Source organism: Camelus ferus, chromosome 24 (assembly GCF_009834535.1).
Source record: "Camelus ferus isolate YT-003-E chromosome 24, BCGSAC_Cfer_1.0, whole genome shotgun sequence".
NCBI classification, from domain to species: Eukaryota; Metazoa; Chordata; class Mammalia; order Artiodactyla; family Camelidae; genus Camelus; species Camelus ferus.
The window spans coordinates 2,719,735-2,743,486 of record NC_045719.1 but is presented as its reverse complement, the minus strand read 5'-3'; the positions used below and the strand labels follow the sequence as shown (position 1 = coordinate 2,743,486).

At 45.8% G+C, this 23,752-nt stretch overlaps 2 long non-coding RNA genes across 2 annotated transcripts in view; one reads left to right on the top strand and one right to left on the bottom strand.

Moving 5' to 3' along the window:
* LOC116659486 overlaps positions 1-20,255 on the top strand; it is a 50,120-nt gene extending 29,865 nt beyond the window's left edge. Inside the window, exons 4-6 of the long non-coding RNA XR_004314848.1 lie at positions 18,243-18,514; positions 19,020-19,191; positions 20,130-20,255. This is a non-coding gene — a long non-coding RNA (uncharacterized LOC116659486). The remainder of the gene's footprint in view (positions 1-18,242; positions 18,515-19,019; positions 19,192-20,129) is intronic.
* LOC116659487 lies at positions 18,753-22,560 on the bottom strand. Its single transcript, XR_004314849.1, has 2 exons — positions 22,066-22,560; positions 18,753-21,352 (listed from the first exon to the last, which is right to left on the bottom strand). It is a non-coding gene; the product is annotated as an uncharacterized LOC116659487 (long non-coding RNA).
* Positions 22,561-23,752: the final 1,192 nt, after the last annotated feature.

Genomic DNA, 23,752 nt, shown 5'->3' with positions numbered 1-23,752 from the left:
CACAGCACAGTGTGTTTGCCAAGCCAGAACAGAACACAGAAAGAGCAGGTGAAGAAGTGGGTGGGTTTAAGAACTGCCAGGAACTTGAGCCCAGGGGAATCTCTGAAGCTTTGGGAATAAGATGTTCTGTCCACAGTCTGACACCACCAGCTCACTGGCGAGGCCAGGAGACAAATCCATTCAGCCTTTTCTATGTGACAAGAAAGGAGTAACAGTAGATAGGAGACATGTACACTTTCAGCAATTCTCAAGGTCAGAAGCTGGGCTACCTTTGGGGAAGAAATTTCAGGGGGGAGGGTATAGCTCAGTGGTAGGGTGCGTGTCTAGCATACGTGAGGTCCTGAGTTCAGACCCCAGTATCTGCATTAAAATAAATTTTGAAAACCTAATCCCCTCCCCACAAAAAAACACAATAAATTAAGGGAAAAAAATAAGAAATTTCAGTAGAATGCATCCGATTTCTCTGTGTTTTTGTGTTTCTGGCAAACAGTGCAGGCAGGTGTCTGCAGGGTTTGACATCTGCTCCTGAGCCTGACTTCCCAGGCGCTTCACAACAGGTTGCTCCCAACCGCACACCCGCAGACACACATGAAGAAGCAGACAGACAGAGTCTCCATCTTTATTCCTGTCTCCACCCCATCCTCCCCCAGGCCATGCTCCGCTCCCTTTCCCAAGCATGCACCCACCATACGCCGGCTCTAGAGATCTGGCGATGAGTCCTGTCCATCTCTCTTCTGGAATAATTTCCCTACTTCTCTCCAGCTGCCAGGAGAGGAGAGCGTGGGAGACAAGAAAGGTGAGGGAGTGAAAAAGAAAAGCTGTTACTTCAAAAGTATGCATTAGGCCAGCCAGGGCCTCAGTAAAGGCAAACGGCATCAAGTCTGGAATGCTCTGGCTCCCAGAACGGTGTGGGTGTGAAGCGCAGGAGGACACAGCCCGGATCCCAGCCGGGTGGTGGGACAGAGCTGGAAGGAGCCATCGCAATGTTCGCCCACCCCCGTCACTGCAGGCGCAGGGGTGCAGAGTTGTGTCTGGGTCCCTGGAACCAGCGAGCAGCACGGTGGTGACTGGAGCATGCAATGCCTGGCATTTTTAGGAATGACATTTCCATTAAAACTGCTGGAAACTGAAACTATGATATATAATGGGCTGATAGTTGATGCCACGGTGGAATGTGCTAGTGACATGGGAGCAAACAGTTAATGAAAGAACACACGATCGCTTCTGAAGGAGGGGATCACCGAAGGTTATTTGTGCCTCAGTTATTTTTCCAGAGGCACCAAACATGAGCTGGGGGTGAGTCTGCAGCCTGCGGTGGAAGCAGCAAACCCAGACAGCAGTGGGTGCAGGTCCGAGGTGAGTAACTCGCAGAGTAAGTGATTCTGTCATTTTTTAATGTAAAACTGGGCAGCTTCCCCAGCATCTTTTTCTCAAGATAAGTGAGTTTTCTGCCCCATTGGGTATCAGGCTAATTTCCAGCTTCTTTGTATATTAGAACTAAATTTAGAAACTACAATAGGATTAAGGAGAAGACACAGTGATTACTCACACACTTTCATCTTAAACAGTTTAATTTCTGAGACTGCTACCTAAACTAAAATGAACAAGATCATTTTCATTTTTCAAATTACATGTTTCTTAAAAAAAACAAGCCAGCAGCTTCCAGCTCGGGAAAATCCCCCTACTCTGAGTCTCCACTAATCATTGGTGACTGTGAAAAATGGAAAAATGAAACTTAAAAATAGAGATTTTTTACTCTGGTGCAGACATTATGGAAAACAGTATGGAGATTCATTAAAAAACTGAAAATAGACTTACCCTATGATGCAGCAATCCCACTCCTCAGCATTTATCTGGAGGGAGCTCTAATTCGAAAAGACGCATGCACCCCAGTGTTCACAGCAGCACTATTTACAACAGCCAAGACATGGAAGCAACCTGAATGTCCAACGACAGATGACCGGATAAAGAAGCTGTGGTATTTTTTACATATATATATATATATGTATATATATATATATATATATATATATATATATATATATATATATATCTACAATGGAATACTACTCAGCCAAAAGAATAAAATAATGCCATTTGCAGCAACATGGATGCACCCGGAGATCATCATTCTAAGTAAGCCAGAAAGAGAAAGAAAAATACCACATGATATCACTCATATGTGGAATCTAAAAACACACACACACACACAAATGAACTTATTTACAAAACAGAAACAGACTCACAGACACATTAAACAATCTTGTGATGACCAGCGGGGAAAAGGGGATGAGGAGGAATGGGAGTTCAGGATTTGCAGGCACTAACTACTGTATATGACATAGATAAACAGCAAGTTTCCACTGTAGAGCACAGGGAACTATATTTGATATTTTGAAACCTTGAATGTATCCCTGACTTATTTAATATTCTTTGTTCAGATAAGATATAAAACTGTGCTGAAACCCTGCTTCTCTGGAGCAGTTTTTCAGAATCACCTGGGAAGTGGACTTCCAGGCCACAGTCCTCAGTTTGGCTCAAACAAAACTCTATTCTTACTATTGTTTATTGATTATTTCCGTCAACTCATCAGTCAGGGTGTATTCTCCTGATAACAGAGCCGGGATGGAGCAGGAAGAGACCCAAGCCTGGGCTGAGCTGGTGCCACCCCCTCCCTTCCCCTCCCTGCGGGGCGGGTGGTGGGTGATGCCCCAAAACTGAGGGCTTTGGCGCAGCAGACGAACAGTCAGGTGGGCCGTTCGGTGATGCTCGTTCTCCACACCTGCTTGGAGGAATCATCCCCTCTGTGTACGTGGGCAGCATCCTCAGGTGAACAGCCTCAGGGATGCAGACAGAACAATTAGAGTGGTCTTAAGCAGCTGCCTGCCGACTGAAGTGATTTCTTATCAACTTCCCGTTAGCATCTGCTGAAGAGTGTCCACAGAACATCCGTCGGAGGATGTGGGAGCCCCGTGGAGGGAGGTGGATGGCGTGCGGTCTGTGCACGCGCGGTGTTCTGGGGGGCGGAGGCCGGGCGGGCTCCTTAGTCACCTCCCTTCCCCGGCCTTCAGGCTCCCGAGTGCCTGCAGGTCTCGCAGGGGGACGCGCTTCCCCAAGCACGGGTGACGGTAGAACTCCTTTTTTTTTTGGAAGAGCTCCTATTAACACTTTGTAGAAATGGGATTCTTCTGAGAAATATTTCTAGAAACGTTGCTGCTTTTTTACAACCTTAAGGAAGCATATTTTACGTATCACGTAATCAACCCGTTTCAAGTGGACAATTTGATGCTGTTTAGAAAGTTTGCCAAGTTGTACAGCCACCCCCATAAATCAGTTCTAGAGCGTTTCTGTCACCCCCACTGGAGTCCTCCTGCCCATTGACCGTTCACCCCTGTTCCTAGCCCCCCGGCCCCAGGCAGCCACTGATTTACTGTCCGCAGATTGCACTTGAGAACCAGGGCTTTTTTCTTACCGTGGTAAAACACACGCAATGAAGTTTACCATTTTAAAGGGAACAGTCCAGTGGCATTAAGTGCAGTCACAGTGTTGTGCAGCTTCATCACCATCCAACTCTAGAACTTTCCACCATCATTCCGAACAGAAATTTTGTTCCCATCAAGCAGTAACGCCCCATTTCCCCTTTCCTCCAGCCCCTGGTAACCATCACAGAATTCTCGTCTGTATGAATTTGGCTACTCCAGTTACCTCATGTAACTAAATCATACGATGCTCATCCTTCTGTGTCCTACTTACTTCCTTAGCGTAATATCTTCAGGGTTCATCCACGTTGTAGCTGGTGTCTGGATTTTTTAAGGCTGAATAATATTCCATTGTGTGTGTAGACCACATTTTGTTTATCATTCATCTGTGGATGGACTCTTGGGTTGCTTTCACTCTCAGCTGCTGTGACTAATGCTGATATGAACACTGATGTGTACATATCTGTTCAGGTCCCTGCTGTCAGTTGTTCTGAGTAGACACCCAGAAGTAGAATTGCCAGGTAATTCTATTTCTGACTTTTTGAGGAGTCACCATACTGTTTTCTACAGCAGCTGCGCCATCTCACAGTCCCACCAGTAAGGCACAAAGGTTCCAATTTCTCCACCTCCCTGAGAGCTCTTACTGTTTTCTGTGTGGGCTTTTGTTTTTGCTTTTTACAATAGCCATCCTAGTGGGGGTGAAGTGGTCGGTGACTGTGGTTTTGATTTGCGTTTCCCTAGAGATCAGTGATTTGAGCATCTTTTCATGTACTTACTGGCCACTTGTGTGTCTTCTATGGAGAAATGTCTGTTCAAGTCCTTTGTCCATTTTTAAATCAGGTTGTTTTTTTCTCGTTGAGTTGTAGGACTTCATATAATCTGGATTTTAATCCCTTGTTAGATACATGATTTGCAAGTGTTTTCTCTCATTCTGAGGTTTGCCTTTTTATTTTCTTGATAGGATCCTTTGATGCACAAAGGTTTTAACTTTGATGAAGTCCACTGTATCTTTCCTTTTGCTGCGTGTAATTCTGGTGAAAGAAACACTGCTTTCAGCTCTTTAAAATTCAAACGGAAAAGAAGAGCTTACCTGTGAAGTCAAACAAACAATAAATCTCCCACTGTCATAAAGGGCATTCTTATCTTTCCTCTAGGTACAGTGAGGGGTTTTGAGTTTAGAACTCCCAAATATTTCATTGTGTTGACCACGTGACTTGGCATGTGGCTAAACAAGGTTCTTGCTGTTACTTACTATTCATTTTGCACCAACAGCTTATCAGACACAATCAGAGAAGCAGGTTCAAGCAGCCGTCAGCTCTGGAGTGTCTGTCCTGAGAGGGAGGAGGGGCATGTTTATTAGTAAAAACTTTCCGTTGCAAGTGACAGAAAACCAATCTAAAATAGCTTAGACAGAAAGGTGAACTCACCAGAAGAAACTCCTTCTGGGGAAGGCGGAGAAGGACGTTAGCTGTCACGTTTTGTCTTAAAAACACAATAATCTGAAGTGACTTTGACAAAATGTTAACGTGCTAATCTGAGTAATGAGTAAATGGATGTCTTTTTTTTTTTGAAGTATTTATTCATTTAAATTAATTTTCTCCCTTTATTGGGGGAGGTCTGATGAGTAGCCCTTAATTTCCTTAGTATTCTACGACAGGACATCCTACCGTTACGTGAAATTGTTTAATTAGGGGAAAAAAGATTTTTAAACCAGTTTTCCTTTCCAGGCAAATGAACAGAACTGGCAAAAAAAAAAAAAAAAAAAGAGAGAGAGAGAGAGAAAGAAAAAGAAAAAGAAAATTCACTGGCTCACGTTGAAGAGTATAGTGGTTTTATCTAAACCCAGAGGCTATATGTCAACTTTTTTCTCTGCCTTTCTCTCTCTCAATTTCTTGGCTCTGCTTTTTGGCTTCCTTCTACCCACTGGCCTTTTCCCTTCTTACTGTGTATAACTTCCTTTATGCCTCTCAGGGAGTGTCACGAGCCACTGTAACATATATTACCTCAGCGTACAATCCTGGTTAATTAGAATATTAAATCCCAGGGAATCCAGAGAGCCTCTCTGAGTCACATGTCCGGCTCTGAACCAGTCCCTGTGGCCAGGGGGACGACAACCCTGATTGGCTAGCCTGGCTCATGTGCACAAGCCCACACCTGCAGCTGGGACTCAGGGGCGGGGACTTTCTAAAAGAGAGGATTCATGCAGTGAATCTACAGAGACACACAGGAGCACGCCTGCTGCATGCTGTGAAGGGGTATCTGCCTGGATTCCTTGTGGTGCTATCTTTCTCCCAGTTTTTCTCATTTGTTAGGATTTTTGTGGCAATGACTGTGAACCTTATGGTTTTGTAAAACTGGGAAATGCCTTTGTCCATGAAGATTCCAAGTGGAAGAAGTATTCAAGAGGCTCTTTGGATTGGGGAGAAATACCTTTGGAAAGAGGAGGAGTGCACATGTGAGCAGCCCAGCTGGAGGGCGCAGCAGGTGAAGTGAGAAATGAAGGCAGAACAGCTGAGTGTCGGTGACTCCTGTCTCAGAAGGCAAGATGACTGAGAGCAGTTGTAATGACTGTGTCTGTTAGAAGGACACCTCAGGATTCTTTTGGTTGCACCTGGTGGAAGACCTTTGGTCTAACTGGCTTTGGCCAAAGGCAGTCTGCAGCTCACATAACTGAGAAGTTCAAGGATAAACTGCTTTCAGGCATAGCTTGATCTAGGACTCACTGTCTGCAGGAGCCATCTCTGAGCTCCACATCCCCTGGCTGGACACCTTCCCAGGGTTTCAGTGAACCTCCAGTACAGTTCCAGGCACTCACCTTTATGGCTTCAGAAGCTTCAAGCCTCCTATCCTCACACCGCTGAGCCAAGAACAGGACATGTAGGTGCCAGGACTCCCGGAAGGGGCCCTGAGGCTCTCTGTGAACCGGCAAGCTGAGACTTTGGGAGAGTCAGTGTGGCGGGGGACCTGTTGGGCCCCTCCCTGAACCACATCCCAGGCACTGGAGCTGGGGGCAGGGTTATGCAAATTGGTCCCTAGACCTGAGGATGGGGTCAGGCCCACTCAAACCAGACAGCTGAGAAGAGAGGGAGGGCTGGTTTCAAACACCCAAACAAAGCAGGCAAAAACCTGATACTCTTGTCGGGATGAGGGGACGGGTTCTGGCAGCAAACAGGTGTCCATTACAGGGACCATCATTTGACGACTGAAGATGAAGGTAACAATGGAAGATAAAAATGAAGGACCTGGTCAGTGGTGAGTAACAGGGTACTACCTGGGACCAATGACAAGGTCAGCCAAAGTTCCCTGTGCTGGGAAAGGTCGTCTGTGCCCCCTCCACCTGCAGGTAGAGGCCTGTAGCCCTTCAGAAGTAGCCACGCAGATCCCACTTCCAAAACCAGTCACTTACTCCCCGACTTCGTATCTTGACTTAAGAACTGTGCATTAGACGCCAAAGACATATTCCCAACACGTTCTTCCCAAAGCATGTGATTTATTCTGTTATTTTAAAAATCCAGTCCATCTCATCATCTATTATTATTCTGTTGTTATCATATATATTTAAACACATTTCTTTAGTGGATTTAAAATGCTTCTATTTTATTCCCTTAATAAATATTCATTTCAAGGTGACAGCCAGATGGGTTTTAAGTAGGAAAAAAAATAGTTTATCCTTTGAGCAAATTTATTATTGGTGCATTTTCTTATATGCTGTCGTAAAGGCCAGTCTCTCACCACACGTTAATTTTATGACTTTATTTGTACTTCACGGGGAAGCCGAACTCCATTTCACTTTTCTGTTTACTCATGGACCGAATCATTTTATTCTCCTTTGCAGAAAAGAAATGTTATATTATATTGGGCATGAATTTATAACAGGTTGGAAGTTCAGCTTGCCGGAAGATCTCTTCCTGGCGGCAGTGCTTGTGGGAAACCTACTTCAGCTTCGTTGCAGGACAAGACTATGAGTATTTTTAATCATGGAATTGCCAGCAGAAGCCTTGCTTTGATTTGTGATGTCTTTGTTTATCCGCTGTGTTGGGACTAACTGTGGTACCGAGTGCCCTCCGGTCCTCCCTCTGTCAAGTCTCAGTAGCTCATGTCCGTTTCCGTCCTCTGTGCTCCGTCTTTGAGTAATGATGGCTGCAGTGATGAGCATAAGAGCAGGGACTCATCAGTGGCAGCATGGTTCCAAGGAGATGTCAGGGTCAGGAGTGTCTGCACCTGTGGACCTGTTCTTCCCGAAGCAGGTGATTTATTCTGTTATTTTAAAAATCCAGTCCGTCTCATCATCTATTATTATATTGTTGTCATCATATATATTTAAACACATTTCTTTAGTGGATTTAAAATGCGAGGAAGATGGGGTGCTTCTCCTGTGAGGAAGGCCCCGAGCAGCACTGCAAGTGGCGTGAAACTCCCGACCTCTCTGCAGCCTCTGCCCCCTCCGACGCAGGGGTCACGAGCAGGCGTCTTCAGTGAGGTGGCTTACGCGGTGAAGACCAGTGCAGCCCAGCACAGCTCCCTCTGCTCGGCATGGCTCTGTTCTGTGTGCACCTGCAACCCCCGGTGCAGCAGATTCTGGCTGGCTGGATGGTTCTCTGTGTGCGAGTGCCTTGGCAGCCCTCCGACACTCTGGCAGGTGACGTGGACGGCCGCCTGCCCTTGGCTGGATGCCTCCGGTTTCCAGTGAGCCAGAACGCGGCACTTACGGTGGTCAGAAATCTCTGTGGCTTGTTATTTGAGCAATGACAAGAGCCTTGTGTAGACAACACGCAGGAGTCAGATGCAGCTGAAATTTGCAAGGTAGTGCTGTGCGTTACAGGCTGGCTTTGTGTCCCCATTACTTGGACTAGGGGACGTGGCTCTTTTCAGTCAATCATGTCTGAGTATTTTAAGCTTTGTAGAACAAAAAGCTTTGACGTTACATTTGCTTTTTTTTTAAGGTTAACACTTTTTAAGACGGGTATCATATGATGTTGCTTATATGTGGAATCTTAAAAAGGATACAAATTTTATTTACAAACCAGAAACAGACTCATGGACATAGGAAAAAACTGTAGTTACCAGAAGGGGAAGGGGAAGGAAAGCATAGATTAGGAGTTTGAGATAAAGATGCACATGACTATATATTATCATGTATGAAATAGATAACAAGGACCAGCAGGGGAACTATATTCAGTTTCTTGTAATGAGCTGTAATGGAAAAGAATCTGAAAAAAAATATATATGTATGTTTGTGTATGTGTGTGTATAACTGAATCACTTTGCTGCACACCTGAAACTACCATTGTAAATCAACTACACTTCAATAAAAATAATAATTTAAAAAAAGACAAAACAAAAAAGACTAACACTTTTTAGGGTATAAAAGTAAAGCATATTGAAAACGTTTGTTGTAAGAAAATATGTCCTAAAACAAAATTTTGAAAGACAAGTGACAAGGAGAGGGAAATATCTGTAACAGTTACAACAGACAAATATTAATACTGAGAATATGTAAAGAACTCCTTCTAGTCGACCAGAAAAAAACAAGCAATCTCGTAAAGAAATGAGCAAAGGAACGAAGAATGGAAATCAGAGGAGATGAAATAGAAATGGCCAATAAATACATTAAATAATGCTCACCTTTGCTAGGAATCATGGAAATGGAACTTCTAAAAGTGATATACCATTTCCACCCATTGTAATGAAAAAAACTCTTAAGTTTTCTAAAATTAACAGTTGGTGAAGGAGTGCGGTGGGGATATTCCTGTCGCTGCTGGTGGGAATGTAAGTGACAGTGACGGGAGAACGTGGCAGTGCTACAGTGGAGACAAGCCTGCCCTCGTGGCCCAGTCATTCGGCTCTTGGAAGTTACCCGCAGGAAACACTGTGGTACAGTTTCCCTCGTACCTGTCCCTAATACACCTTGGTATTTCGGGCTTCTGACCTCCAGAACTGTAAGAGAACATATTTGTGACGTAAGATACGAATTTTGTTGTAATTTGTGCAAGAAGCTGTCTTTGCTGCCATCAGTGCCGGCCAAGAGCAGCAAGCTGTCTTGGAGGAAGGGTGGCATGTGGTTTTTGGTAGGATGTGTTTACTCTGCGAATCTGGGTTGGGGGAGATTTGCCTCCAACTCTTGCCTCATTAGAGATGGGTTGGCCTCATCTTCACCTGACCAGCCCACGCGAGGGAAACAAACCCTCTTCCAGCTCCCCTGAGACTAAAACCTTTGTTAAAGAATTCTTGGATGTCAAGGCAGTCTCTTTGAAGGATAAGAAAGTCTCTGAATTTCAAGGCTTTGCCTGATGATGAATCTTGAGATGTTAGATCTGATGAGAATGAAGATGTTCCCTCTTCTTCCAAATTTAAATTCTAAGCATGCTTGAGCCATTTCAGCTCAGGCTCTGGGAAGCCAAAGAGAGCTGAGGGTGAAAAAAAGAACAGCTCAGTTTTATTGTATGTGAGATGCCAGCCAAGTAAGAAGTTATAAAACCCTGCAGCCGTCACCAACTGTCTTGAAACTCAGACCTGAATGAATGCCTAAGGACCTCTTCTCCCGAAACAATAGGGGCTCCCACTCACCCATCACCGCCCTCGTTACTGGAGATCAGATGGGAAGAGAATCCTTGCCTGGGAAAATGCTGACCCTCCACCACAGCCACACATGGACCTGCTCGGGAACAGAGGAAGCAGCCAGCCAGGGCCGTCCACTGGTGACACGAGCACTCCTGTCCCACAGCTCCAGGAAATGGGAGAGAAGCAGTTGTCCACTGCAGAAGCAGGAGGAATATTCTGTCTTCACACACCCTCTTTAAACATCCACATCTTCCCCAGCCCGTGGTCTACTCCCATCTTTTCAGAAATTAGAGTTCCGGTCTTTTTCCACTGGAATCATGGGGCAAGTGCTTCTAAACCTACTTCTGGTCAGAACAGTTCCTTCTATTCGGGGTCTGCAGCGCAGACTGCTGTGGCCTGCTCATCCCGCATTCTGCCCTTTCTCCTTAGGAAATAACTCTGGTGGGATCTGCAGTCCAGTGGTCTACTAGAGCCTGCTTGTACCAGCCCACAAGAACCAATCTTTAGATTTTCAAGAATTTTGGAAACCAACTGTTAAAGCTTAGTAGCTTGAAATTGGCTGTGGTGGGAATATTTACACCGCAAAAATTTGGCAAATGTTACAATCAGGACTTTTTTTTTCTTTCTTTCTTTTTAAAGAGGCAGGAGGATGCAACGTTGCCTTATCAGAACACCACTGGGGGTGAACAGGCAACTAAAAAACTACATTTGCCAGCTTCCTTTGTAGTAAGATATCACCAAGGGGTCAATGAGATACAGGAGGAAGCGCTGTGTGGGACTTCCAGAAACAATTCCTAGAAGGGAGAGTTCCCCTCTTCCTCAGTATTGTTGCCTGAAATAGGAATACAATGGCTGGAACTCCAACAGCCATGTTGTACCATGAGGTCAAGGCGCACTAGATGGTCCCTGATGGCTTGAAGCTGTCGAACTAATGTAGATTATTTAACCCCAGAGCAAAAATACACTTCTAACTTTTTTAAGCCACTTTTTATTTGGAGGTTTTCTGTTATATGTAGCAACATCTAATCCTAATTGTAGGACCCAGATGACAGTAAATTCCTCATCAAGCAGACACGTGATATTTGCTACTCAGTACCACAGTGGCTTACAGATGTTGCTGCTCAGCTACATTGTGCTCTTCCTTATATGGGCTATAGCTGCCTACACGTACCTCACCATCCTCAAACTTGCCTTCCCATGAAGTGGCCACTAATGATTTTTCCTTAATGTTAACATTTGGCAAATCATTAAAGTCTCCCACATGCCCTGAATCCTCTGGAAGTTTCACACCACAGCAGCTGGCTGGTGCATTCTGTTGTTGAATGATGTCCTTATGGCAGGAGCTAAGCCTAGACTCAGCTCACCGAGCGTCTGTGTGGGAAGGAGGGAGGGCTCGGCAGGGATGATCAGCTCAGGGGAACTTAGGGACAAGCTCCAGTTAAAAAAGACTAGGGAAGGAGGAAATGTCTGTTAAATGATTGAAAACAGTGATGCAAATGAACACCTTTTCCTGTCCAATTTTACAGGCTGTGCTATTTCAGGACCAGGACACAGACTGTAGCATCTTATTTTTAAACAATGGGTTAATGAAACAAAAGTGTAGCCTGTTTATCAGGTAATTGAGAGATTGATGTTTTTCTGAATTAAGCTAATTAACCAGCTGTAAGTCATCATAAGCATGACCTCTAAACTGACTAAATAAACCTCTGATGTAAAAGTAGACAACTTCTCTGCTGAGTAGTTGCAGGAATCACCCTCAGGGACAGACACCTACTCGTGAAGTATGCCAACGCATCATTCCAGGACAGCGGTTTTTGAAATTTCGTATCTAATGCCTTGTAATGGTTATAACTCTATTAGAGAAGGAAATAAAAGAGGGGACTGCCTCTTTTGTTCTTGTAGATCAGGCTAATTTAATCTGGTCAATTATAAAAAAAGTTTTTTGCTATTTTAATGAAATGAAAATGAAGACCATCTGTGTGAATCTGAGTAGAATTGCAACAGTGTGCTTCAAATGTAGGGTATCAGAAAAGTATGCATTTGAAGCCAGAATAAATGCTTATGATTACAAAGAAAATGCACTGTGCTTTGGTGGCTTTCGGAGGCAGCCGAAACGTTTTTGAGGTATTGCTTGTTTGCATTGATTCCTGAATGGAATTAATATCCCCTGCCTTTCCTGTCTTGCTGTAGGCGTGCCCTGCTGTCTCATTTGCAGTTTCTTAATTGCGATCAATTCTCTCCCTTTGCACAGGGCAGGGTCTTTGCCGCCGAGGAACTGCCAAGGTCGAAGGTGGTGTAGACCCACATAAATCATCACCCCCTCCCGCTTCCCAGCACTGTTGCAGTTTGCTGAGCTAGATTAAGATGTCTTCTCTAACAGAGGGGACAAGTCCTTTATACGTGTAGAAGAAACGTCTATTTTTCTACTTCAGTATTTACTTCTCTAGCAGAATTTTGCATATAAATAATTTTTTCTACTTATTTTTATAAATAATCACATCTGCTTATAAATCACTATTTGATCCTTGGAGTCTTTTAAAAGTAATTAATACTATAAATAATATTGTTAGAAAGAAAATTATAAATTATGAGTGTCAGTTAAAAGTTTTTCCCTGTGGCTGCTTTCTTTCAAAGTTAGATTTTGGATTATAATTTTTATCGACAGTGAGTTTAACATAAAGGTAAAATTTTAAAGGTATTTTTAGAAATTTAATGAAAATAAAGCAGCAGACCTTTGGGAGTGTAACAGGTCTATGCTCATACTCAGCAAATCGGAAGCCCAGCGTATGGACAACCCCTTGGATTAGAAGCCAGGAGAACTGTGTTTCCTGTTTCAGCCCTCCTTGGAATGAGTGCCAGCCCCCTAGCAACACGTCTTCAGGCCTAATCTCTTTCCCCAGATGGAACCAAACCTCACCTCATCTCTGTGGCTAATGCCCCTGTGCACTGACAGGGCTGGGAAGACCAGACACCCCAGTGAACACACTGAGTGCCCACATCTTGGTTTCTAAATACCATTTTCCACTACAAAGAATCAGAGAACCTTGGAAAGGGGGCTGATTCTGGGGCTGGGGCAGGGAAAATCCAACATAGCCTGGAATCTCTTCTTGTGACAGACAGTAGGGCAGCACCCAAAGAAGGAGAGGACCTATCACGTGGACACAGACACCAGCTTCAAGGGGCTTCCCCACCAGATCTGGAGCAATTTTGAGCATAGAATCTGATAATAACAGTAACAGATTATAACCTATCGGGTAGAAGTGGAATCCCCAAATCCACGTGGATAGAAATAAGAAAATAAACCAGTACCTCGAAAGTTGCCCGAGGAACAAAATATTTACAGGGTATCCAAGACTTTCCGTCCAAAATACATGTTATTTACTAAGGGGAAAAAAGAGTAACTTTCAAGAGGGGGAACTGAGCAGATATCAACTTAGCGGAGGGACCAAAGCAAACCTCACCAGTAACAAGAGACCCTCAAATGTGCTGCATGAAATGACACAGTGAGAACATAGCCTCACTCCGTGAAGTTCCTGCAGAGATGCGTCCTCTGAACTTAACTTTGAGAAAACGTCAGACCAGCAGTTGGCGGAGGTCATCAAGAGGCCGTGACCCAGGCGATCGGAAGCCCCTTCCCCTCCCCTGTCCGTGGAATGGACGTTCCACCCACTGTTCCCGACCAGGAGCCACTTCAAGGGTGCAGCCTGGAAGGAGTACTGTGTTACTGAGACCATCTGGACAGTGTGCGTGACAGAGCAGCACCGAGACCTCTAGAGAAGCCTGTAAGGTTCTGGCCGGTGAATGCAAAGATCCACTCATCCTGCAACTGCCCAGGACAAGCCTGGTACAAACATTCCCTTGCTTATTAAACCTGCTGCCTACCAACCTGAAATGAGTGGGCTGCCCTTTCTTTGGTCTTTCCTGACCTTCCATATGTGGGACCCAGTTTCATACTTCACCTGGGGAACTCCTGAGGTCGGGAACCAACACCAGCCCAAACTGAGGGACGTTCTGTTAAATAATGAGCCTGTAATCTTCAAAAGTCAAGTCCTGAAAAGCAAGAAAAGACTGAAATTATTCGAGACTGAACAGAATGGACAGCTGCTTGTAATGCAGGACTTCAGATTGGATCCTTTTACTCTGGAGGACACTGTGAGGACAAGTGGTGAAATCTAGAGCGGGCTGGGGGTTAGGTGGTAATAATGTTCCACATTGATTTCCTGATTCACGTGGTGGCAGTGTGGTCATGCAGGAGTTGCCCTTGGAGCAACTGCATCTGAAGAATTTGGGGGGAAATGGGACATCGTGTGGGCAGATTCTTATCAGATGGTTTAGGGAAACATAGTTCTGTACAGTACTTACCGCTTTTCTCTAAGTTTGAGATAGTTTCAAACTTAAAATAACAATAATGGGGGGAGGGTATAGCTCCGTGGTGGAGCACATGCTTAGCATGCACGAGTCCTGGGTTCCATCCCCAGGACCTCCATTAAAATAACTAAGTAAATAAATAAACCTAATTACCTCTCCCCTCAAACAAAATAAAAATAAAAATGAAAAATTTTTTAATTTTAAAAAATAACAGTAATGAAAGAAATAGATGAGGAAAAGGCAACAGGAACATGGCTCACTTAGAACAATGGGATAAATTAACAGATCAGAGTCATCTAAGACGGTCAGAGGATGATCTTCCAGTTGCGTCAACGGGAATAACTAAAAGGATGTTTCCTTTTGGGAAAAGGGATAGGGACAGTTAATACGTTACCTAGTTTGAAGGAGGGGAATTATAATAGTACTATTATATATTCCTTATAGAATAATGCAAGGAGAAAGTGAAATAATTATACAAAAGAAGTGAAACTGGATGTACAGACAGAGGACAATAAAATACCAGTTGCTTTTCATAGGGGAAAAAACACATTTAGAAAGGCACACGAAATGTGGCGTAGATGTTAATGACAGCCTTGATGGGCTGGGAATCTGCTGCATAAAGAAGGGAGAAGTCCCTGGGATTGAGGAGCAGAAAGGAGACATCTGGGGGGGTGGTAGCAGGGGGAGCGAGCACGGGGGTGGAGAGTACCTGGCAGAGCTGGGCAGTGGTTTGCATTCCTGTGACCCTGGCAGTGAGGTCAGCCAGGAGCAGACACAGCTGGGGTTTGACGCCATGAAACACTGTGAGTCAGAGTTTAAATGGGACCTGGCTATGGGACCCTCTTATTATGTCAGTGGGCGCTAACGCAGGGAGCCACAGAAATCCAGGTAAACATCGTCCCAGGCGGGGCCATGCTGGGTCTGGTTAACACCACCAGGGCAACGTCTGGGGAGGAGTTCAGTAGGAGCCTGTCCCTTAGGTGAAGGAGGAAGGGAAGGAGGTGACTTACTGAAGCTCTGAGCCTGAGGGAGCTACTGGGGTCTGCTCTCTGCACGTGCATCTGGTCCCACCTGTCCTAATCCCTGGCATCACCATCTCAAGGGAAATCTGGTCTGGGTTAAGGCCAAGGTGCACGCTTTGGGGGCCCAGGTCTTGTCCTGGGTCCAGAGCAATGCAGGCAGCCACTCGCCTCCCTCCAGGCCCTGCAGAGGGCTGGTCGCAGCAGAGGGAGAGCTGACCACCCCCCACCCCGACATCCCCTTAACTGGTGGAAGCAGCTGCAGATGACTTCATCTTTTTTAGTCAGATCCTTTCCCCTGCAGTTATATGTACAGCCCCATCCATCTTCTCTTTGTAGCTCTGATTTGATGTTCCACAAATTCTCTGAACTCTGTGTCCTCCCGTTAGGATGTTTGCTGTACAGTGTTCCAATTACTTGAGAGTAGGTGACCCTGCCTCTCAGGCAGGAATATCTTCACACTGTTTTTCCTAAATTAGAAAACTATTTACACCTCATTTATGGTGAGATAGGAGATCCCACCAAGCAAAGCAATTTTCTACTAAACATTATTTACCATTTTCTGTGAGAATTTTGACATGCTGGGATAAGCACAATTTAAATTTATTCAGAGACCACATTTAACTCTCAGCACATTGAAAACATCTAAAAAGATCTCTTTTATATCCCGCTCTTCTGTCAACATTTTTGACCTGGAATGTCAGCTATTGACACCTGATTCTGTGTAACTGACAGATTTAGTGCAAACTTGGCAGTCGTGATCCTGCCTTTCTAGCCAAGCCGGCAGCAGCGTAGAGCGGTCGGGGTTCTCTGCACATCCACTTGTTACACTCCATCAACATTTGTGCACAATGCTCCCTAACAGACAGGGAGCCCGCAGTTTTGAAAGCATTCAAAACATTATAATCCTTCACACACACACACACACACAACCCTGTTGAACTAATAATTCAGCAAAGTTGCCAGGTATATGGAATTGACAGGCAGAAATGAGTTGTATCTCTATGTACTAACAGAAGTGTTCTTACCCCAAAAAAAGGGTAAATACATGAGGTGATGAGTGTGTTAATTATCTCAATGGTGGGAATCCTTCCATAATGTATCAATATAGCAAATCACTGCCTTGTGCCCTTTAAATATGTCATGAAGTATTGGTCAATGATACCTCAATTAAGCTCAAAAAATTAAAACTAAAGATGAAGGGAATGCTGACACCAGCCAGGGCTGGATGAACCCTGAGGCCATCATGCTAAGTGAAATGAGTCACAAAGGGACAGATACTGTATGGTTCCATTTACATGAGGTCCCTGGAGTATTACATTCCTAGAGATAGAAAGTAAGACGGTGGGGGCCAGGGGCTGGGGGAGTGGGGGTTATTTAATGGGGACAGAGTTTCAGTTTTTCGAGATGAAAATGTCCTGGAGACGGATGGTGGTGCTGGTTGCATAACAATGCGAATGTTAAGTAATGCCATCGAACTGTACACTTAAAAATGGTTAAGATGATAATGTTTAGGTTATGTGTATTTAATCACAACTGAAGAATTTTAAAGTTATATTCCTTCTAAACTAGAGTTCCTTAACATGATTTTGCCTGAGGTCATGTTTATAATAAAACCAATGAGGTGAGGGTGGAGCATGTGCTTGGCATGTATGAGGTCCTGGGTTCAATCCCCAGTGCCTCCATTTGAAAAATAAACCTAATTACCTCCCCCCAAAATAAATTAACTTTTTTAAAAAAGGTCAGAATGTGGATTCCGCAAGGATTTGTTCAGAGACTTCAGAGAGAGCCACCCATGTGCTTTAAGTCCCAGCCCCCAGGGGAGGGGCAGGGGCCACTTGACCTCAAGGGAGTCATTAAAGGGGCCACAGGGAGAGCTGGTTACATGCAGTGGGGGCCCCAGAAAGAGGTGTCTGATTCCCACCTGAGACATCGGAAGGTGGGGGAGATACCGAGGCTCTGCTAACAGCACAGGGGGGAGGGGTGGCCAAGTGGGAGGGCGGCACCCCCAGGACGCTGCGGGAAAGGGGCACGAGTGCTTCCTGTGGGCCAGACGTGGGCCCACCTAAGAGAAAGCCATTGTGGGTCACATCTCAGACGTCCAGAGAGGCCACCTGGATCAGCAAAGAGCCGCAGGTAGCACTGCCCTCCTGTGGCTCTGGGAGAAACACACACAGTGAGCCAGAAGGACATTGTGACCTGTGCCAGGGAAGAACAGAACTGACTCCATACTGCATCTGTTTCTTTTACTCTAACCCCTGGATTCTGTTGCTTTTGCTACAAGTTGATCACTCAAGGGAGGTTGCCTGTAAGCTTAAGTGATCCATAGTGGCCCAGCCAGGGAACCCTGCCTCCCAGGCATGAGCCTTAAGCTAAAACACCTTTTACAGCTCCCGGAAAACATCCTGACCAGGCCCACCTGTGAGTGGCTGTGGGAAGGAAGACACGAGCCGGAGGCTGACGGGAACCAGAAAGTGTTGACTTCACTTCCGCCCTTTTCCGTATCAAAGAAGCCTCAATTCTAACTCAGGCGAGGTGGTTTTCTGGGACACTGGCCCACCATCTTCTTGGTCTGCGGGCTTTCTGAATTAAGTCGCTATTCCTTGCCCCCACAGCTGTCTCTCGACTTATTGGCCTGCTGGGCCCCAAGCAGTGTGAACAGAACCCCACGTGGGCGCTGCCCGCTCGTGTGGGTGGGCGCAGGGGAAGAGAGAGAGAGAGAATAGGTTTAGGCATCTGCCAGCACCAGAGGGTAAGAAGTCAGCTCAGGGCCGAATCAGCTTAGTCCTGATTATTCCTTGTCTTGCTTCCCCAGAACACCGAGGAACCTCCAGCCCCGCAGTGGTCAGAAACACGCTTAGCAAACTGGAGGGATCTGGGAAGAAACGGAACATTGGATGGAGGATGAGAGAAATGCCCTCTCCCCGGCAGCAAGCTTCCCACCTTTTAGAGGAGAGACACCTCAGTCACTTCGAGCTTGAGTCTAGAAAACTGCGGGCATGAAAATGGTGGTTGCTGTATTGTGACGATTTATGAGACTTAGGAGCGACTTCCAGAAGTCATGGAGCTGCTTGAGTTTTTATCCAGGTACAGAGAAAAACCAGCCCCACTGAATGAATTTAAACAAACACTGACATAAAATAAAGTCATTTCATGGTAGCAAGCCATGAGTGATGTCTGTTCAGTGTACAAACTACAAGTGTGCAGAAAACAGAAATAAAACTTTGAAAAATGGGATGTCTCTTGAAATACCTATCTTACTAATTTTTAAACAGGTTGCTTTTTCAGATTATAACAGTAGACTCATGAGAATTTAGAAAATAAATGAAATATTAAAAGAAAAGTTTTAATAAAATAAATTTTATATTATTGTTATAAAATAAAATAATTTGTATAATGGAAACTTGTGATAAAATACCCACATTATCCTATCCCTATTTCTTACAGTCTGAACAGAAAGTGCCCTTTCCCAGTGGAAAAACAAAATGGTATTCAAATGTTCCAACCATTATCTTTAATGGTGTGATTATAGGTTTTTCCCCTCTTCGCTGCCTGTTTGTGGAAGCAGACAGCTGTAATTTTGTCTCCCCAGCTCACTGCCCACGCCACCTGTCTGCACTTTGCTGGAAGCAGCCTCCCCCAGCCATGAATCCGGTCCCGTCAGAGCTGCCACACTCCCAGGTGATGCATTTGTTACTCTTCACATCTAAAGATGGAGAACCAGCAAGCCAGGACCTGTGGATCTGGCAATGGAACAAAGGCATGTAAGTTTATACTCTTTCTTTCCGGGAGCGGCAGGTAACAGCCCTTTCCTCTTCTGGGAACTGGGAAACAGAGTGAGATAAGAGAGAAACACTGGGGCCCACACTCGGAGAGGGGCGGAGATGAGGGGGAGAAAGTTCTGCTGGCCTTTGAGTCACGCCCGGGGTCCACGTGGCCTTCCTGTCTGTGGCTTCTGTGTGAGGGGCCCCAACCTGAAAATCAGTTCCTCTTCTTTGCTAGAGCTCTCATTGTTAAATGTCTGTAATCTGAAAGTAAACACATTCATTAATATCTTTACGTGTTCTAATTTTCCTTTTTTGAAGAGATGCATGTATACTTAACTAAAATTTCCCGAGGACATAGGACTGTCCTAATTTACGTGTGGGATCTGCGTCCACACTAAGGGGACACGGAGAAGAGCACACTGGATGTTTCCCTTCTGCCCCCGTGTGTGCGTTCTGTCTGTGCTTAAAACAAAGTAGCAGTATTTAAAAGGGGAGAAAATCACACGATGACAGGTGAGGGGCTGTGCGTGTGCATGTGTGTACATTTGTGTGTGTGCACGTGTGTGATCACATGTGTGCATGTGTATGTGTGTGATTGTACGTGTGTTGTATGCACATATGTATGTGATTGTGTGCATTTGATCTCGTATGTATGTGATCGTGTATGCGTGTGTAGTTGTGTACGTGTGTGACTGTGCATGTGTGTGTGTAAGAAGCTCAGCCCTGCCCTCTCCCTGGGTACAGTTGAAGTCATCACCAACTTCCTACATGTCTAGCGGTGTCCCGGCTTCTGGATAAGCTGCTGGCGCCATGTCCCTTCCATTACACGCCACTGTCCACTGACCAGCTAGGAGGAGGGGGACAAGAAGTGTGGTTCCGCCCCAGAGGGCCATCTTGCGCTGGCCTTGTCTGGTGGTTACACTCTCTCCTCTAAGGTGTGTCACTCCTCAGGCTGCCTGCCTCGCCCGACCCAGATCTGAGGGTCACTCCTCACGGACATCTCGAGTGGATGGGGAGGGAGGGACTCCCACCCCAACACATGTGACTCTCCTCCCGTCCCACCAGCCGCAGTTCTTTTATACCAACTGACACTTGACCCAACTGCGTTAGTCAGGTGTCCTCTTCTGGGAACTCCAAAGAGTTGGTTTCAAGGCCTGGAGCTGAAACCTGGAATCAAGCCGGTGAGACCACCTCGGCCATGTGTGCCCCACGTCAGAGGAGGACATCTGTCTGCAGACACAGGGGCACGAGGCAGCTGGGCCCAAAAACTGCTCTGTGATTTTCCAGAACGGGAGGACCAGAAATGGAACGACTGCTTTCACGCCTGAGTGTGAAACAACAATCCCCAAGTGCCTCTCTGGGCTCCGATTTTGAACTGAGCTCAGCTCTCCTGGAAGCATCTTCTTCCAACTGAAATCTGTCTTCGACTTCCATCAAATATGCCAAATCCAAAATTCTGTCATCAGTGTTGCTGCATCACTGGGGCCTTTTCCGGAGACCTTCGGAAGTCACCCTGTGGTTCTCACTTTCTCGACTTTGTGATGTTAGATGCACTGTCCGTCCTGGTGAGAATCTTGACTTTCTCGAGGGAAAATGGAGGATAGTTTGGGGGTAAAGGAGTGCAGGGGATTCTAGGGATTTCAGTGTCAAGCAGGAAATAGATGTGGCCACAAGGTGGCAGTAGCGCACACAGACGTCATCAGGTCGGCTATGACAGGTTTGCATCTCCTCCTCCCAGGGGCAGGAGACCATCCAAAGGATGCTGTGTGGGAGACCACAGCTCCAAAGAGGACAAGAGCAGGGAACTTTCCCATCCCAGGGAGAGAGAGATCAGAGAGGGGGCTTACACGGCAGGCGATGTCTCTGGGCTGAGTCTCTGGACCAGATAGCTCCAAAGAGCGCAGTGGCTTTATCTTACCTATACCTAGCAGACGGTAGGCACGCTTTCTCAGGGTATGCAAAGCAGGCAAGCTCTAAACGGTTAAAAATCTGCTTATTGGGGCTGTGTTTAGAGCAACTGGATGTCTGAAAATCTGAGTTTGTTTTCAGCAGACTTTGGAGCTAACACGTCTCAGCCAGCTGTGAAGAAAGAAACCATCTGGGGCCAACATACCGAGGTTATCTGTGGCCTACTCAGGTAACCAGGAGGCAGGGGATGCTGGAATGAAGAAAGAAAAGGTAGGTAAGGCTTACACATTTCATTCTTTTAAAAAGGAAAGCGAGTAATTCATGAAAAACGAGAGACTGTTACGAAGCTTCTGATGAAATAAAGGAACGGATTCAGATTCTGTAAATTCCCTCGGTGGAGCTGAACTTCGCCAATCAACCAACTTTGAATATTAGCCACATTTATTTCCTTTGAAGAAAAAGACTCACATGCAAAAAATTTGACCAAAAGATAGTTCCTTTGAAAGTACCTACGTAAGATTTTCTCCAAAAGCATCGTGTCTGGGTGCATACTTTTTTCTTCATAATTCAGAGTGGAAGATGAGGATGGTGACTGCGAGCTTTCCTCTATAATGTCACATCTGTAAGGATGTAATCCTACATATTCTTAGGATACTTTCAGCTCCAAAATGAAAAGGCCTGACTCAAAATGCTTCAACGAGGTAATTTATTCTTTACATGGTAAGATGTCCCCAGATAGGGGGTCTCCATGGTTGGTTAATTTAGTGACTACACAGCCACATCAAAGCCTACAACACCTACGACCTGTCAGCTCGCTCTCAAGGCTGCAGTGTGACAGCAGCAACTATAAGCAGCTGCAAGCATCACACCTGTACACGCCCCCTTTCTGACAGAAAAGGGACTGTTTCATCCTTGGGTCTTCTTTGAGAGGCTAAGAACCTTCTACTGGAAGCTGTGTCTTACCAGAGATCCCCCTGCATGTCTCCTTGGCCAGATGTCGGTCATATACCATTTCCTGAGCCACCTGCTGACAAGGAGAGCAGAATGTGAGTGAGTCAGACAAATCCACCTTCACCCTGACCTTGACCAATGGACGAGCTCTGCCTGAAGCATGTAAGCTTCACGGAGCAATGTGAGTCCCTGGGCCAGAACCAGAGTGGGAGGAAGAACGCAGCCTGTCCCTCCTTGTGGTGGATGCTTCTCAGTACAGACAGCCCTCTCTGTGTGGTCCTGGGACTTCAGTAACTTCCGTTAGCACAGTTTAGTTAAATAAGTCCACTCCCCCAACAGTTCCAGTTTCTGTCACCACAGTGCATTAACTATGAGTAATTGCAAAAAGCACAAACTTCACATCTAGCTTTTAAGTCCACTCATCACTACAAAAGTCCCAGGTGTGCATCATAATCATCTAACCGCCACATGTGCCGTGGACACGCTGAAGAACAGGGTGGACTCCCACCAGAGTGTGGTTTGGATGTCATGTGCACACCAAGAGGGCGTGTTTGTTATTTACATAATTAAAGCTTTCTGGGGAGAATAGGTGGGTCTTCCAAGCTAGTGTGAAAATGGCTTGGGAGCAAAGTGAAGGAGACAGGCTCTGAGTTTGTGGTGCTTCCAGTTTGCTTTGTGGGCAGTGCTGGAGTTTTACAAGTCAGGTTGGCAGAGTAGCAACCACAGGACTCTGCATTACTAAACCCAGTTCTAAATAAAGCTGAAATTTGGTGGGTTACGTGATCATTCTGGGCAAATGTGCCAGCTCCTATCGTATTTAGAACCCTGTGTTCTGAGGTGCTCAAGTTCACGCTGAGGAATTTGCTAAACAAATCCCTGGCAAAGAATCAGAGCAGTGATTTTCTGTATCCTTAAATCCTTTCAAATAGAAATGGCAGAACATACTCCCAGAGTCCACAATTCCTAAACTTTTGGAGTTTCAATCTTGGAGTTTCTCGCTACTGTTTGAGTTTTAACTCACTCACTTCCCCAGAGTAGGCTCTTTATTTATTTTAAAAGTTAAACGGAATAAAAACTTCTGCACTTTGAGTGAGGCAGCAGTCTGGGCTAGAAAGAAATGATTTCACGTGTTTCCTATGGAAAACGGAAGACAGGCCTGCTCAGTCTACCTCCCAGGCGGGGTAGGTGGTGTCTGTGCCCGAGCAAGCCAAGCAAGCGAGGGTGGGTCCGGGGCCAAGGTGGGGGCAGGTGTCTAGCGGGAGCTGGCCGGGGACTTTCGAGCCCCCAGGGACAGTGCAAGTTTGCGGCAGTGGTTCGGGAGAGTGTAACAGATTTGGGGGAGATGGTTAATACACTGGGCTGGTGTTTGGGGGCAGTGCTCAAGGACAGAAGGTAAAGAGGAGTGAAATAGGAAAGGGGGGTGGGGATGGAGGAGAAAGGGAAGGTAAAAGCACGGCAGAAAGAAATGGGGGAAAGGAGGGGATACCTCAGTGGTAGAGTGCGTGCATGCGAGGTCCTGGGTTCGATCCCCAGTATCTCTGTTAAAATAAATAAATAAATAAAACCTAGTTGCCTCCCCTCTCCCTACCCCCCCACAAAAAGAAATGAGAGGGAAGAAAGGGCAGTGGAGGCCGAGCAGAGGGTGGGGGAAAGCGGGGTTGGGGGGCGCGGGGAGGAGGCGCGGTGGCCAGTGGGCGCG